At 43.7% G+C, this 13,766-nt stretch overlaps 1 non-coding gene across 1 annotated transcript; it reads right to left on the bottom strand.

Moving 5' to 3' along the window:
* Nucleotides 1-11,289: 11,289 nt before the first annotated feature.
* Nucleotides 11,290-11,503, bottom strand: LOC117026382 (small nucleolar RNA U3). The gene has a single exon (XR_004423737.1). It is a non-coding gene; the product is annotated as a small nucleolar RNA U3 (small nucleolar RNA).
* Between the last annotated feature and the right edge of the window lie 2,263 nt (nt 11,504-13,766).

Consider the following 13,766-nt stretch of genomic DNA (forward strand, 5'->3'; position numbering starts at 1 on the left):
TAGTTGCAGGGGGCACAGCCCACCATCCCTTGCAGGACTCGAGGAATTGAACCTGCAACCTTGTGGTTGAGAGCCCACTGGCCCATGTGGGAATCGAATCGGCAGCCTTCGGAGGTAGGCGCATGGAGCTCCAACCGCCTGAGCCACCGGGCCGGCCCCTACAAATCCTTTTAAAATGACCACCTAATACTCGATCATGTCTACTGTCACTGGCTTACCAATCCCCCAGTGTAGGACATTTAGGTTGTGGTCATTATAAAGGACATTGTAATAGACATCGTCTGCACAAAACACGCCCCGGTTTGAGATACGTTTCCTAGAAGAAGCGTTGTTGGATCGAGGGGTGTGAGTCCATTTTAAGTTCTTGAAATCTACACAGAAGACGACTACACAGCCCAGTTCTTCTGGGACAGTTCCCATGTACACCTGTCGTCCCAGCATCATTATGGGAAGTGCTCCCTGTCATTCTGGGTCCCAGTTTGGGTGATAAACCATGTGATCACCCACCACAGGCTGCCCTGGAGACTCCAGGTGTCCCTGTCCTCTGTACCACTGGTCTGCAGTACCGATGCCTGGGAGGGTGGAGGCTGCACCTCACCCTGTCCGTGTCCAGGCGCCCACCAACCTCTGAGGGCTTCCAGCATGTGCCAGCTCTGCGCTGGGCACTGGGGTACAGTGGCAAGCGGTGGGGAGGCACATTGCAGGGTGGCTCAGGAAACATCACCAAAGGCAGAAATGGGACTAGAGGTAATCTGCCACCACTGGGCGTCTGAAATGAGCCAGGGTTCTGTCCAGGCCTCCATGAGAGTAAGAAGAACCTGAATACAAAGGGCTTCTGGTGGAACAGGGCTCCTCTACAGGCAGGTTCCAGGCAGGGCACCCAAAGCAGCGGTGGCAACTAGCTAGGAGTGACATCTGTGAACGTGCAAAGAAGAAAGAACAGACAGGTGTCCCAGCTGCTTAAATTGTAGACCAAGGCAAGAGCCGCAGTGAGGAAATTTGGTGGGGACCTGGTGACGGGAGCTATGGGACTGGCTGACTCCGTCCAAAGAAAAAGTTTCCAATCCAAACGATGGAAAATTACTTCCACATACATTAGCAAACTCTTGGACTTCTTGGAATTCACAATCACAGCTCCCCCACCCCGACTCCAGCACTTCAGGCATCACAGTTGCCTGGGTAACTGGAAATGGAAGCATAGGGGAAGTAGAGTCCGGGCCTTGGTCAAGTTCTTAATGCCAGTAAGATACCCCCTCAGGGTGTTTTGAGGACCTGCTCTGTGCACAGCACAGCGGCAGTTCTCAGGGCTTACCTTGTGGTCCAGGGACGTGTGTGTTGGGCCAGGTGTGGTCAAGAAACCCCAACCCAGAGGCTTGGCCAGGCAGGGAGGGCTGGGCAGTGCACTGGCTGAGGGACTCAGGCAGGGTGGGGTGCGGGTGGGGCCTGTGGCCCCTTCTAAAGGGCAGGTGCTTCTCAGTGCCAGCTCGGGGTCATGTGGGAGGGGCAGGCCTGGGATTGCCAGATCATCTGAATTTTCCAGAGGAACACAGAAATCATATCATGTTATATCAAAAACATATTTAATGATTTCATTTTAAAATACTGTTGAGAAATTAAAAGTAGAAAGCAATTATTTAATAATGTCCAAGCCAAGCAACACCTACCTGCAGGCCAGGTTCAGCCTGTGGCAGCCAGTTTGTGACCTACAAACCAGCCCAATGGTGGTGTGACAGAAAAGAAAACTGAGGCCCAGAGGGGTGAGGACTTCTCTGATTGTGCAGTGAGCTGGCAGCAGAACTCAGGTGACCGACACCCAGCACTGTCCCCTCAATACCACCCCTTCCCTCTATCGAAGGCACCGGGAAAGAAAGGAGGTGGCGTCCTGGAGCTGCTGTGCCCGTAAAGAGGAGCGAGGGCAGGGAGCGAAGGTTGCCCGGTCAGTCTGTACAAGGTAGTGCTATTGCCTCCTTGTCCTGACAAGAGCCTTGGGTTTGGGGTGCTGACGTGACCTCAGGCTTCTGTTAGCACAATGATCTGCTCAGGATCTAAGCCTAGAAGGTGGCTGAGTGCCTCCTGGGCCCCCATCGCTGAAGTGCCTTTGGGGTGGAACCCTCCATGGTTCCAGCTCTGCCCTCCAGGACGGCACTGCACACATGACAATAGCCCATCAGATACTTGGAGGTAGCTCTCAGTTCTCTAAGTCTTTCTATTCCAGGCTAACCATTTTCAGTCCCTTCCACTGTTGGTCATGGGCTAGGGTGCCAAGCAGCTCTCTTACAGGTCAGTCTCGAAAGACACTCTAGTTTGTTGCTCTCTTCTTGGAATGCTCCTGGTGGTGACTGGAGGTATAGAGACAAACATTTCACAGTTGGTAGTTCGGCATTTACACATACTGGTCTTGCACGTATGTAGAGTTTCCATTATGAGGAATTGAGTTGACCTAAGGGTTAGCAAGAGCAAAGGTCTGCAGGCATGGTCCACACGCTAGAGGTGGTCTGTGACAACAAAGGCTCAGGGACACTGCTCTCGACCCCAGCCCATCAGCTTCTGTGACAGCATTTAAAAGTCTGGGCTGAACTGAACACCCTCCGATTTTTCTTTTGTTTCTCCTTTTCTCTCTCTTTTCCACAAGCATTGCTGCTAAGCCGTATCTCTCCATTCTTTCCTTACAGGATGGGTTTTGTGAAGCTTGATCTCTTAGATTACATTTTCCCAGTTTCTTCTCATTCTTCCAGGGTGATGAAGTCTTATCTTTTCAAATCTTGATTCTCCATCGCACGTATTAAATTTCAGCTTTGTGTCAACCCCAGATACGATCAGATGCTTTGCTCTGTGTTCATATATATAAGTCACTAACAGAACTGCAGGGATGGTCAGGGCTTAGCATAGAGCCTGGTGACACTCGGCTCTGGGGCAACAATTCCTTCTCCAGCGCTCACCACCTACAGTTGTTGAAGGAAGAAATCCACTGATGTGTCTCATGGTTTTGTTCTCTGCCTGGTGCGTGGTCTCCATGAGGGGTTACCTACATCTCTCCATCCTGGATTTCCACCAGGACTTTTCATGAAGCATCTGGTCAGTCATTGTCAGTACCCACCTTTTCCTTGTCTGAAGAAGTAGACAGCATTTCCCCAGACATATATTCCATCTCCTGGAGAGTTGTAGGGTGCAATTCTGCATTTACTCCTGCAAGTTCTCATGATACTCTGGGCTGTAATTTATCCGGACTTGGGGACCAGATATTATTCAACTGCTCAGACTACTGCCTCAGCTACATTGGGGTCAATTGCCTCTTAACCATATTATTTTCAGCCCGCTCCAGGGTGAAGATCATTAGTATTGCTTAAAACAATAAACAATACTGACATCAGAATCAGGTGATTGTCTCCCCCTCAAACTCCCCGCCCCCCAATCTGCTTTAACACTCATCATGGAACACCGACTGGGGTGGGTCTATCCAGGAAACAAAGAGACAAAGATAAATGTGACAATATCCCTGCCCTCAGGAGCTGCTTGGTCCTGCACTGCCTCTGTCCCTTCCTTATGCTTTTTGTCATCCTGAACATACTATAAAAAGGCATGATTCTCTCTTTTTGGAATTTCAAACTATGGTCATGCCTATGAATTCAATACTCCCAACACAACCAAGGTATGAAGAAATGCAGTTTTCCAAATTGGAATGGGATGAGATGTAACAGGGCTGTTACACTAAACAATGCAGCTGAGGGAAGTGGAAAGCTGGAGTGGACTGCGGTCAGAATGGAGGACGCTGGTCCGATGGGCTGTCTGTTTATTCACTCAGCGCACACGGAGAAGCTCCTGAATGGGAAGGAGTGTCCTCCAAGCTGGAGACCTGAGCTGAATGCTAACAGGACCTTGCTTTTTGAGGGCACGTGGGAACAGTGGGGCCTGTCCCCCCCCCCACTCCACCACACACATCAACAGCACAGTGTGAGGAGATAGGGATTGCGGAGTCAGGGAAAGTGTCACAGAGGAGGTAATATTCAAGTAGAGTTTTGAGGGATGCATAGGAGCTCTCCAGTAGAAAAGGTGGTAAAGGGCCTTCCAGGGAGAGGTAGCACCTGTTTTAAGGTGTGGAGACAGAGGACTCACAGTGTACTGCAAGAGAGAGCTTGGGCCCCATCCCTGCTAGGGAGTTTGGGTGCCTGGGGTGGGGGAAGGGTGGTACTGCACTTGGAACCTCAGCTGTGAGTTCCTTATTCAAACCCTGACTCATTTTCATGTCTTCGCCTTCATTTATTTTTATTTTTATTTTTATTTTTTGGATTTCTGTCTTTGAAATCAAGTGTGCATTTTATACTCAATTCAGATGTTAAATTTTCATCAGAAATACTTGACCTGCATTTAGATTTCACAAAATTTAGAGTGGAAAATGTAGATTCACACACCGAGTTGTTCCAAACACACTTCAAGTTTCTTCAATAACTGAATTGAGTATCAGATTTTAAATTTAAAATTAAATAAAATGTAAAATTCAGTTCCCCAGTTGGACTAGCCACATTTGAAGTGCTCAGTAGCCATGTATGTCTAGTGGGTGCTGAATGGACAGCACAGGTTCAAGGAAACCAATAAGGGGGATTTTCTTTCAAGTATCTTTCCATATGCGTGGATTTCCAAATTCGATCTGTTTTAATCCATTTCTTTATTATTCTTATTGAAACTTGCGTGTCACGTATTTGGCCAGGGTAGTCTCTTTATTTGGTCCTGAATCTTTTGACAGTTTTGTCAATATCTTTGACAATATCTTTCAAGTTCCTGTTGGACATTTCCCCTCACCCCCCCAAGACCTAGAATCAACCATTTTCCCAAGGAGCTCTGGTTCCTTATAGTAGAAAATGATAGAAATCAAATTCTAGGACCTTGGACTGCTAATTGCTATTGGGTTGGTCATTGTTTTTAGGACTTTTCAGTGGACAGAGCTAGAAAACACAATTTTAAAAATGTTATTATAAAACAAAAGCTTTCATATGAATTCATGAGTTCATAATGATATTTCTAACTCAAAATCAGAACCACAGATTCTACTTAACCTTACTCATCTTATATCTGTATCTCCTTTCTCTCATGCTAAACAATCCAGTTGTCAGTGATACTAACACGATTAGTCATTTGTATTATTTCACACTATACGTATAGTATCTCAGAACACCACCAACACTCCATCAACAGTATAATTATTGAAAACAATGTGTTTTTCCCTTAGTGCTTTTTTGTCCTAAAGGTATAGCCCTCCATGGTTGTGCAAATTACTGTTTTAAAGTCATATGGAATATTCTGTCTCTTGTATCTACCAACTGGACACATATTTGTGCTCATTTGTTTCATTTTACTTTCACATTTTGGGATTACTCTTAAAAAAAGATTTTTTTATCCTATAATAATGTAAAATATGTTCATGGTTCCCAAGTCTAAAAACCTAACGTATATTAAAATAAGCCTATCTTTCTTTTTGGTGTTCTGAGCACCGAGTTTCAATGTGGGGAAGGCGTTTTCCCCATACACCAACAAACAATTCTCAGACACCAGCATGGCCAAGAATTCAACTCAGTTCTGACACTAGCTACCTGGAGACAGCGACAGATTCAACAGGTTAAGGATTCAATCCTACAAGACTGTTCCTTCCCAACTTCAGACACCAGCCGAAAACTCCGGTTGTTACTTATGCTTCTGACCAACTGGCTACAGATTGGAGGTTCCAGTGACCCCTCATCCCCCAACTGGACGCCAATTGTAAACCCAGGTTGTTACCTGTACTTCTGACCGACTGGCTATACATCCAACATTTCCATGACCTCCTGGATTTGATTAGTTTGCTAGAACAGCTCACACAACTCAGAGAAACATTTTATTTACTAGATTATCAGTTTATTATAAATGGATATAACTCAGGAACAGCCAGATGGAAGAGATGCCCAGGGCAAGGTATGTGGGAAGGGAAGCGGAGCTTCCACGCCCTCTCCAGGCGAGACTCTCCCCAAATCTTCCTGTATTCCCCAACCTGGAAGCTCTCTGAACCCCGACCTTTTGGATTTTTATGGAGATTTCATTGCAGTCATGATTGACTAAATCATTGGCTGCTGGCAATTCTCTCCCCGCCCCTGAGGTGGGTGGGGGGAATGAAAGTTCCAGCCCTCTAATCACATGGCTAGCTCTGCTGGCACCCAACCTTTATCCTTAAGAGGCTTTCCGAAAGTAACCTCATTAACATAAATGACACCCTTTTCACTCTCAACTCTTGGGAAATTCCAAGGGTTTGGGGAACTGTGAGGCAGGAATTGTGCACTAAGACCCAATATATGTGAGAAATATATGCAGGTCCTCTGAATGACCAAATATGTATTTCTTATAAATCACAATCCTGCAAGCTTCCCACCCTGTTCCCTCCATTTTATTCCCTACTTCTTACTCCCGAATTTTTAACCATTTTGTGGTTTACCTACTTAAAAGCATAATTAAATCTTACATGTGTGCATGTGTGCACATACATGTATCACACTCATTTTAAGGTAAACACAAGTATACCATACCCACTTTGCTCCACCTTGCCTCTTTCACTTAACAATACACACAGATGTGCAGCCGGATGGCTCAGTTGGTCAGAGCGCAGTGCTCTTAACAACAAGGTTGCCGGTTCAATTCCTACATGGGCCGTTGTGAGCTGCGACCTCCACAACTAGATTGAAACAACTACTTGACTTGGAGCCGATGGGTCCTGGAAAAACACACTTCAATAAAAGTTTAAAAAAAACCCAAAACCCAATACACACAATTGCATAAAATATGTTCCTCATTCCTTCTCATAGCTGCATGGTACTCCATTGGGAGGATATATTGTAGTTCATTCAATGTGCCTGCATATAAAGAGATTTGGGTTGTTTCCAGTTTTTTGACATTACAAATACTGTTGTTATTCACAGTCCTCTGCATATGCCTTTTTTTGTATTATCTCTGAGATCATTACCTGTAAGTGAGATGAGTAGGTGAAAGGGGTAAATACATATGTGATTTTGCTTGATATTCCAAATTTCCCTCTGTAGGGGTTATCCATTTTCCATTTCCACCAGCAAAGTTTGAAAGTGTTTGTTGCAGCCTCACTGTCAGAATATGTTGTTAAGCTTTGGGTTTTTGTCAGTCTGATAGGTGAGAAATACTATCTTGGTCTAGGTTTAATTTCTATTTATCCTAATATAACTTAGCAAAAAGCACCTTTCACCCACTCATTCTTGCTGAAATTTCCATGCATAGTTAGGTCTATTTCTGGATTTCGTATTCATTTTAGTGGTCTTTTTATTCATTGATCAATAACAAATTGTTTTAAATATAAAAGCTTTATGTTTTAATGTCTGATAGGGCTGCCTGCCCCTCCCCCAATTGCTTTTCTTTTTCAGGGTTTTTCTGGACTATTCTTGCTTCTCTCTTCATCCAAATGAACTTCGTAATTGTTAACTTATCTAGTCCTGTTCCTCTCTCCCCAAGAACAGATAGTGTTTTTATTTGGGTTGCAATCATTGACACATTTAACCTTGAAACAACTAACTCCTTTATGATATTGAATCTCCCTAACGAAGAACATGTATCTTTCCAAATTTGTTCAGGTCTACTCTTATGTGTTTTATGTTTTTTTCTCATACAGGTTTTGGGTATTTCTTTTTATAGTTGAGTCTTGATGGTTTATGCTTTCTTTTCCTTTGCTATCATCATCTTAGGACAGTTTTCGATTATCTATGTGAAAATGTTTTTATTCATATGTTAATTTGGGGGGGGAGAGACTTGCTATCCAATACACCCATGTGGGCTAGCCTGAGCTTCTCACTCACCAACTCAGGCCTTCAGGAGCCAGGCGCCTGCTTCCATGTTGATGACACTCTCCACCAGGAGGCCTGACACGGGGGCCCTCAAGCCATCACTCGCCTTCTTCAGGTTATTCAGTCAGTGGGACCTTGCCTCTTCCCAGCTAATTTCTGGGAAAACAAGGCTCGCCAAGTAACCCAGGCACAAACAAACCTCTGACACCAAACATTTCAAAAGACAAGTTGAAATATTAATAAAATAATGGATACTGGAGGAGGTGTCAAAGGAAATTATCTATACAGATTTGGGGAAGATGCACCTTTAAATGTTCTTTCAATGCAATCCCCAAGTGACTTCCACATTATTTTCCTTCTGCAGGATACAATGAACTGAGTGGATAGACTCCAAGGAAACGAATGGCTTAGACACTGGTCCTCTCCCACAGTCTCTCCATCGCTTCCTGGTAACTCCCAAGAGAAGTGACTAAGGTAAATTTAATACCCTAAGAGCTGGGAGTGGCTGTCCTTAAGATCAATGGGTAGATCAGTTCAGTATCTTCTAATTTTATCATAATTTAATTAGATGTCTTTAATAATTTCTTTTTAAACTGTCTTGAAATACTGTCTTTCATTATTAAGTGATTGGTGAGGACGAGTAATATGTCTCAGCCTTATTCGTGGCTGTGAGATGGTGCTATCTTTAAAAAAGCTGCAATGTATTTTGAGAAAAGTTTTTGAGAGGGCTGGCCCTGTGGGGGAGAAAGCCTAATGAACACCCACTGGCTCTCTAAGCCCTGCTGATTTTGCCGTCTCCTCTCCCTTCCTCAGGATGGCTGCACCGATGTCCCATGGTCCCCCTCCCAGCTCCTTCCTTTTCCAGTCTGCCCTGTGCATGGCAACCTCCTTCACCGCTCACTACTCTAAGCTGACACAGGGGCCTGTAGGGGTATCACCCAGCAGGAACTAGCCGGTGGAAGGGGACTGTATCTCATTCATCTTATCTATAAAGTGCATGATCCATGGTAGGAACTCAATAAGGACGAGTGAATGTATGAATGAGTGCATTCATGTATTTATGCATGAATAAATGCATTAGCCAGATTTTCGGTCCCTCTGCACCGAATCTCTCCCAGCTGTGTCCTCCAGGGCATGCCTGAAAGGGAAAAGGGTTTTCACTGGTTGCTTCTGTGGGGAGCAATTCCTAGCCTTTCTCAACCGCACACACCCTGTGTGTGTCTTCACAGGGCATTACCCCACAACATTGTCTGGGAGGGGGCTGAAGATTTGGGCTGCAAACTAGAAATGCTAGTTGATCTTTGGCCTGCCTGGCATCCTCCCTTTGTGCACTTGTCCCCAGGTAGTGTCCCCTCAGGTGCCATCTTTATATTTCCTAGTCCTCCTCTAAGCTTGTCCTGATAAATTCACTCCCAGCGGTGAGGAGTATCCCCTAGAAAGTTTCTGTGTTAGCCCTCCCAAGTGTATCTGCACTATGATAACAGGCATAGCCTCAAGTCATACGCGTTCAGACTTTACCATGTCATTGATCCCAGAGAGCCTGTGGGAGGCATACTGGGATGGAGGGGTGGGGAGACTGGGGCCATCTCAGGAGCCCCAAAAGAACAACACACGATCAGTCCACTTCCGGAGACTGGCCCTTGTTGTTCTGATGCCCTCACTGCCTGTCTTCCTCGGCCTCTGACTGGCTGTTGAGTCTGTCACCCGCTCCTCTCAGCCACAGACCATCTTCACTTACGATGACATTTTGTGTCCTTTAATTGTGGCCAAATTTGTGTATCTCTTGATCAATGTGTGGACTCTTTGAGCGTAGGGGCTGGGTCTTTCACTTCTTTCTAGTGTTCCTAAGTGCTTGCTACCAGGCTTTGTAGTCAAGCCACAGAACACACCTGGCAGCTGCCTTCCAGTCTTCCCTGAGTCTCCAGTTGGCTTTGTGTGACAAACTATTTCCAAAAGCAGCCTCAGCACCATTTCTGCCCCCATATGCTTTTCAGAACCTTGCCGTTGCCCATCAAGAAGTAGTCTATTTTCTCTCCCCTTGAACCTAAAACTTTGTGTCTCAGTGAATAGGAAGCAGTTGCATGATGCTGCATGACTTCCAGGGTTTCCTAAAAGGCGATAGGGCTTCTACCTGGCTATCTCTCATTAAGCGTGTCCTTGGCGCCCACGTACTGCCAGGCTTGAGGAAGCCCAAACTAGTCTAAGAGCTACTATGAGGAGGGGTCCAGACAGAAGGGACCTGAGCCCCCCCAGGCAACAGCCAGCATCAGCCACCAGGCCTGGGAGTGAGCAGGTCGTCATGTGACCTCAGCACCAGCCTCAATGTCTCCCGCGGCCCCAACAGTGTGGAGCAGAGACAAACTTTGCCTATTATGCTCTGTCTGAAATCTTGACCCGCAGAATCTTTGCGCATAATAAATGGCTGGTTGTTTTTTTTCCAATTGAGTTTGGGGATGATTTGTTACACAATCATAGTACCTGGAACCCTGTGCAATGATGGGCAAGCTACTTCCCTAAGGGCCCGGATTTTCTCACTATTCAGGCTCCTTTGACAGAAAGAGAGAAGGAAGAACTGGAACACGGCTTCCTACTCTTTCCTCTCCCGGTTAACTCTCCCTCATTCCCTCCTCCCTCACCCCTCCCCCCAAGATTTATTGCAGTATAACTGGTATATACAAGACTGCACATAATTAATGTACACAATTTGGTCAGCTTGGACATATGTAGACACTCCTGTTATCATCACCACAATCCAGGTAATAAACATATTCATTGCCTCTAGAAGTTTCCTTCTTTCTCTTTGTTGTTGTTGTTGTTTGTAAGAACACTTAACATGAGAACTACCCTCTTGAAATTTTAAGTACATAGTAGCTACTTGTTAACTATAGGTACTGTATCTTATAGCAGATCTCTGGAACTTACTCCCCGCGTATAACTAGTGAACAACAATTTCCCATGTCCCCCTTACCTCATCCCCTGGTCATCGCCATTCTGTCTACTTCTACACCTCTGACTAGTTTAGACGACTCATATAAGAGGAATCATGCAGTAGTTGCCCTTCTTTGACTAACTTATTTCACTTAACTTAATTTCTTCCAAGTTTATCTATGTGATCACAAATAGAATTTCCTTGCTTAAGGCTGAATAATATTCCCTTGTATGTATAGACCACATTTCCTTTATGTATTCATCTGATGATATACATTTGGGTTGTTTCCATATCTTGGTTATTGTGAATAATGTTGCAATGAACATGAGAGTGTAGGTATCTCTTGGAGATCTGGATTTCTTTCTTTCTTTCTTTCTTTCTTTTGATATATATCCAGAAGTGGGATGTCTAGATTATATTCTATTTTTAATTTTTTGAGAAACCTTCATGCTGTTTTCCATAATGGCAAAACCATTTTATTTATTTATTTATTTATTTATTTATTTATTTATTTATTTATTCTTTTTTTACAAAACCACTCAGCCTGCGTTCTCTCCCTCTCACTCTTCCAAAGGAAGAGAAGAACGATCATCAATGGCTAATGACAGTTGCAAACACAACACCAAGAGCCGGCTTCACGCTCAGGAGAGAACACTGCAACTCCTCCTCGTGGTTTCGGGTGCTCTACACGATCAGAGAAACTTCTCTAGTAACGAACTATAGAAATGATCCCTGAAAGTATAGTCTTCATTTTATATTTCCATCAACAGTGTATAAGGGTTCCAATTTTTCCACAACCTTGCCACTTTTTTCTATAATAGATATTCTAACAGATGTGAGGTGACATATCATTGTGACTTTAATTTGTATTTCCCTGATGATTAGCAATGTTCAGCATCTTTTCATACACCTGTTGGTCATTTGTATTTCTTCTGTGGAGAATATCTATTCAAGTCCTTTGCCCACTTTTCAAAAATTTATTTATTATTTTTTTTTAAATTTTTTTTGCCCATTTTTTAATTGGATCATTTGCTATTTTTTTCCTACTGAGTTTTAGGAGTTCCTTATATATTTTGGAAATTATCCCCTTGTCAGATGTGTGGTTTGCTAATATTATCTCCCATTCTACAGGATGCCTTTACACTGTTGATTGTTTCTTTTGCTGTGCAGAAGCCTTTTAGTTTAATGTAGTTCCACTTGCCTAGTTTTTCTGTTATTGTCCTTCCCTCCTTCCTCACATCTGTGCTACCTTACAGGAAAGCCTTTTCTGTTCACCTCCGCCCCTGCCTCCCATGCTAGCTCAGGTCACCAATCAAAAGCTATGTATATATATACACTATGTATACATTGTATATACATATACATTACAAATGTATATTATTTATATATTTATAATGTATATTATATTATAAATGCAATTACATAATGTATATTACATTTATAATATACGTTATACATATATAATGTAATTGTACATTTGTTTGTGGTTATTAATGAAAAATTAAGCTCCATGACAGGAAGGAGCCCATCAGTCTTCCTCACTGTGAGGTCATGTCACTTAGCACAGTGCCTGGCTCACGGAAAGCTGCGGATGGCATGAACTGGGACTTGCCCAGGTGGTACATTTAGTATTAGACTTGGGATCGGGAACTGGGGTCTCAATGCTCAGATGAAGGCTTTCTCTGCTATACCTCTGCTCCAAACCTTCTGTTGCTTTTTCCAGTGCCCAAACTTCTGACCATCTAGAAATTAAGGCATAGTGTCTACCGCCTCTCCTCAAACTGAAAACATTCCGTTTTCATCTCCACAGCCACTTTCTTGCCAAAATAAGCCAGGAATGGTTATGGGAGTGCCTGGATTCCAGCAGGAGCTGAGCCGGTCTGAGAAGAAAAACAGAGAAAAAGGAAATATCCCAAAATGTTGATTTGTTTAAACTTCTTCACAAACTTAACAACACAAGGAAACCAACAGAGACAAGCTTGTAATGAAGTAATCAGCCGACGCTGCTAATATTCCAGTAACATGAAATGATTCCCCACATTTCCTGGGGTAGATATGAATAGGGTCATTAAAATATGGCCAAGGAGGGGAGGGAGAGTTTACTTTTTCTGTCTCCTTAGAGTCTGTGTTCTGAAAGCTCAGCAGGAATTTAAACAAATAGCATGGAGGAATGGTGAATCTGATCATATTTAAAGAAAAAGCCCCTTTCAAACTTCTCTTCCCTTAAATAAATACATTGTCTTCTGCAAGTTTTGCTTTTTAAAAACCCTGCAGGTTTTTTTGTTTGTTTGTTTGTTTTTTGTTTTGTTTTGAATCCCCATCTGGAGAGCCTATTTGAGAAAAACAAAATTAGCATCAAATTGCTCTAATATTGTTCTGTATATTTTTTCCTCTAGGTCAAGAAGAAATTGTTGCTTCTCTTATATAAATGAAGGTAAGGAGGGAAGGAAAGTAATAGGTAATGGGGATCATATGCTCCCTCTTTTATTAAAAATTGAAAAACAAAGTTAGGGGAGGGTCAAGTATGGAAAGAGCTACTGACAAAAAGAATTACATCAGTAAAATGGGTCTGTGAAGGTCACACACCCACAGGGAGAGTAGAATTGGGCTCTGAGCCTTTGGCTCCCCTGCATTTCCGGATAAGATGCAACTGCAGGAAAAGGGGCTGAGAGAGAGAGATGCTGCCACCACCCTGAACCCGGTGAATTTGGCTAAACTAATGGTACAGCGTACTGAAACTCATGGAGGATGGAGGTTCAATGCTCTGACCTTGGACAAGTCACTTAACTTCTTTAAGCCTCAGTCTTTTCACCTTGTAAAACCGGGTATTAGAGAAACTACCTCACAAAGTTTTGTAGGTTAAATAGTATAAAGGAAGTAAAATGTGTCACCTAGCACATAGTAAGTGCTCCACAAACGTTAGGAAGAAAAATAAATAATACTCCCAATGAGGCATTCTTTGGGTGGTGACCCTCAGTCCTAGAGAAGTTGGTGGCTCCTGAGGGGTTGGG

Source organism: Rhinolophus ferrumequinum, chromosome 8 (genome assembly GCF_004115265.2).
Source record: "Rhinolophus ferrumequinum isolate MPI-CBG mRhiFer1 chromosome 8, mRhiFer1_v1.p, whole genome shotgun sequence".
Lineage (NCBI taxonomy): Eukaryota > Metazoa > Chordata > Mammalia > Chiroptera > Rhinolophidae > Rhinolophus > Rhinolophus ferrumequinum.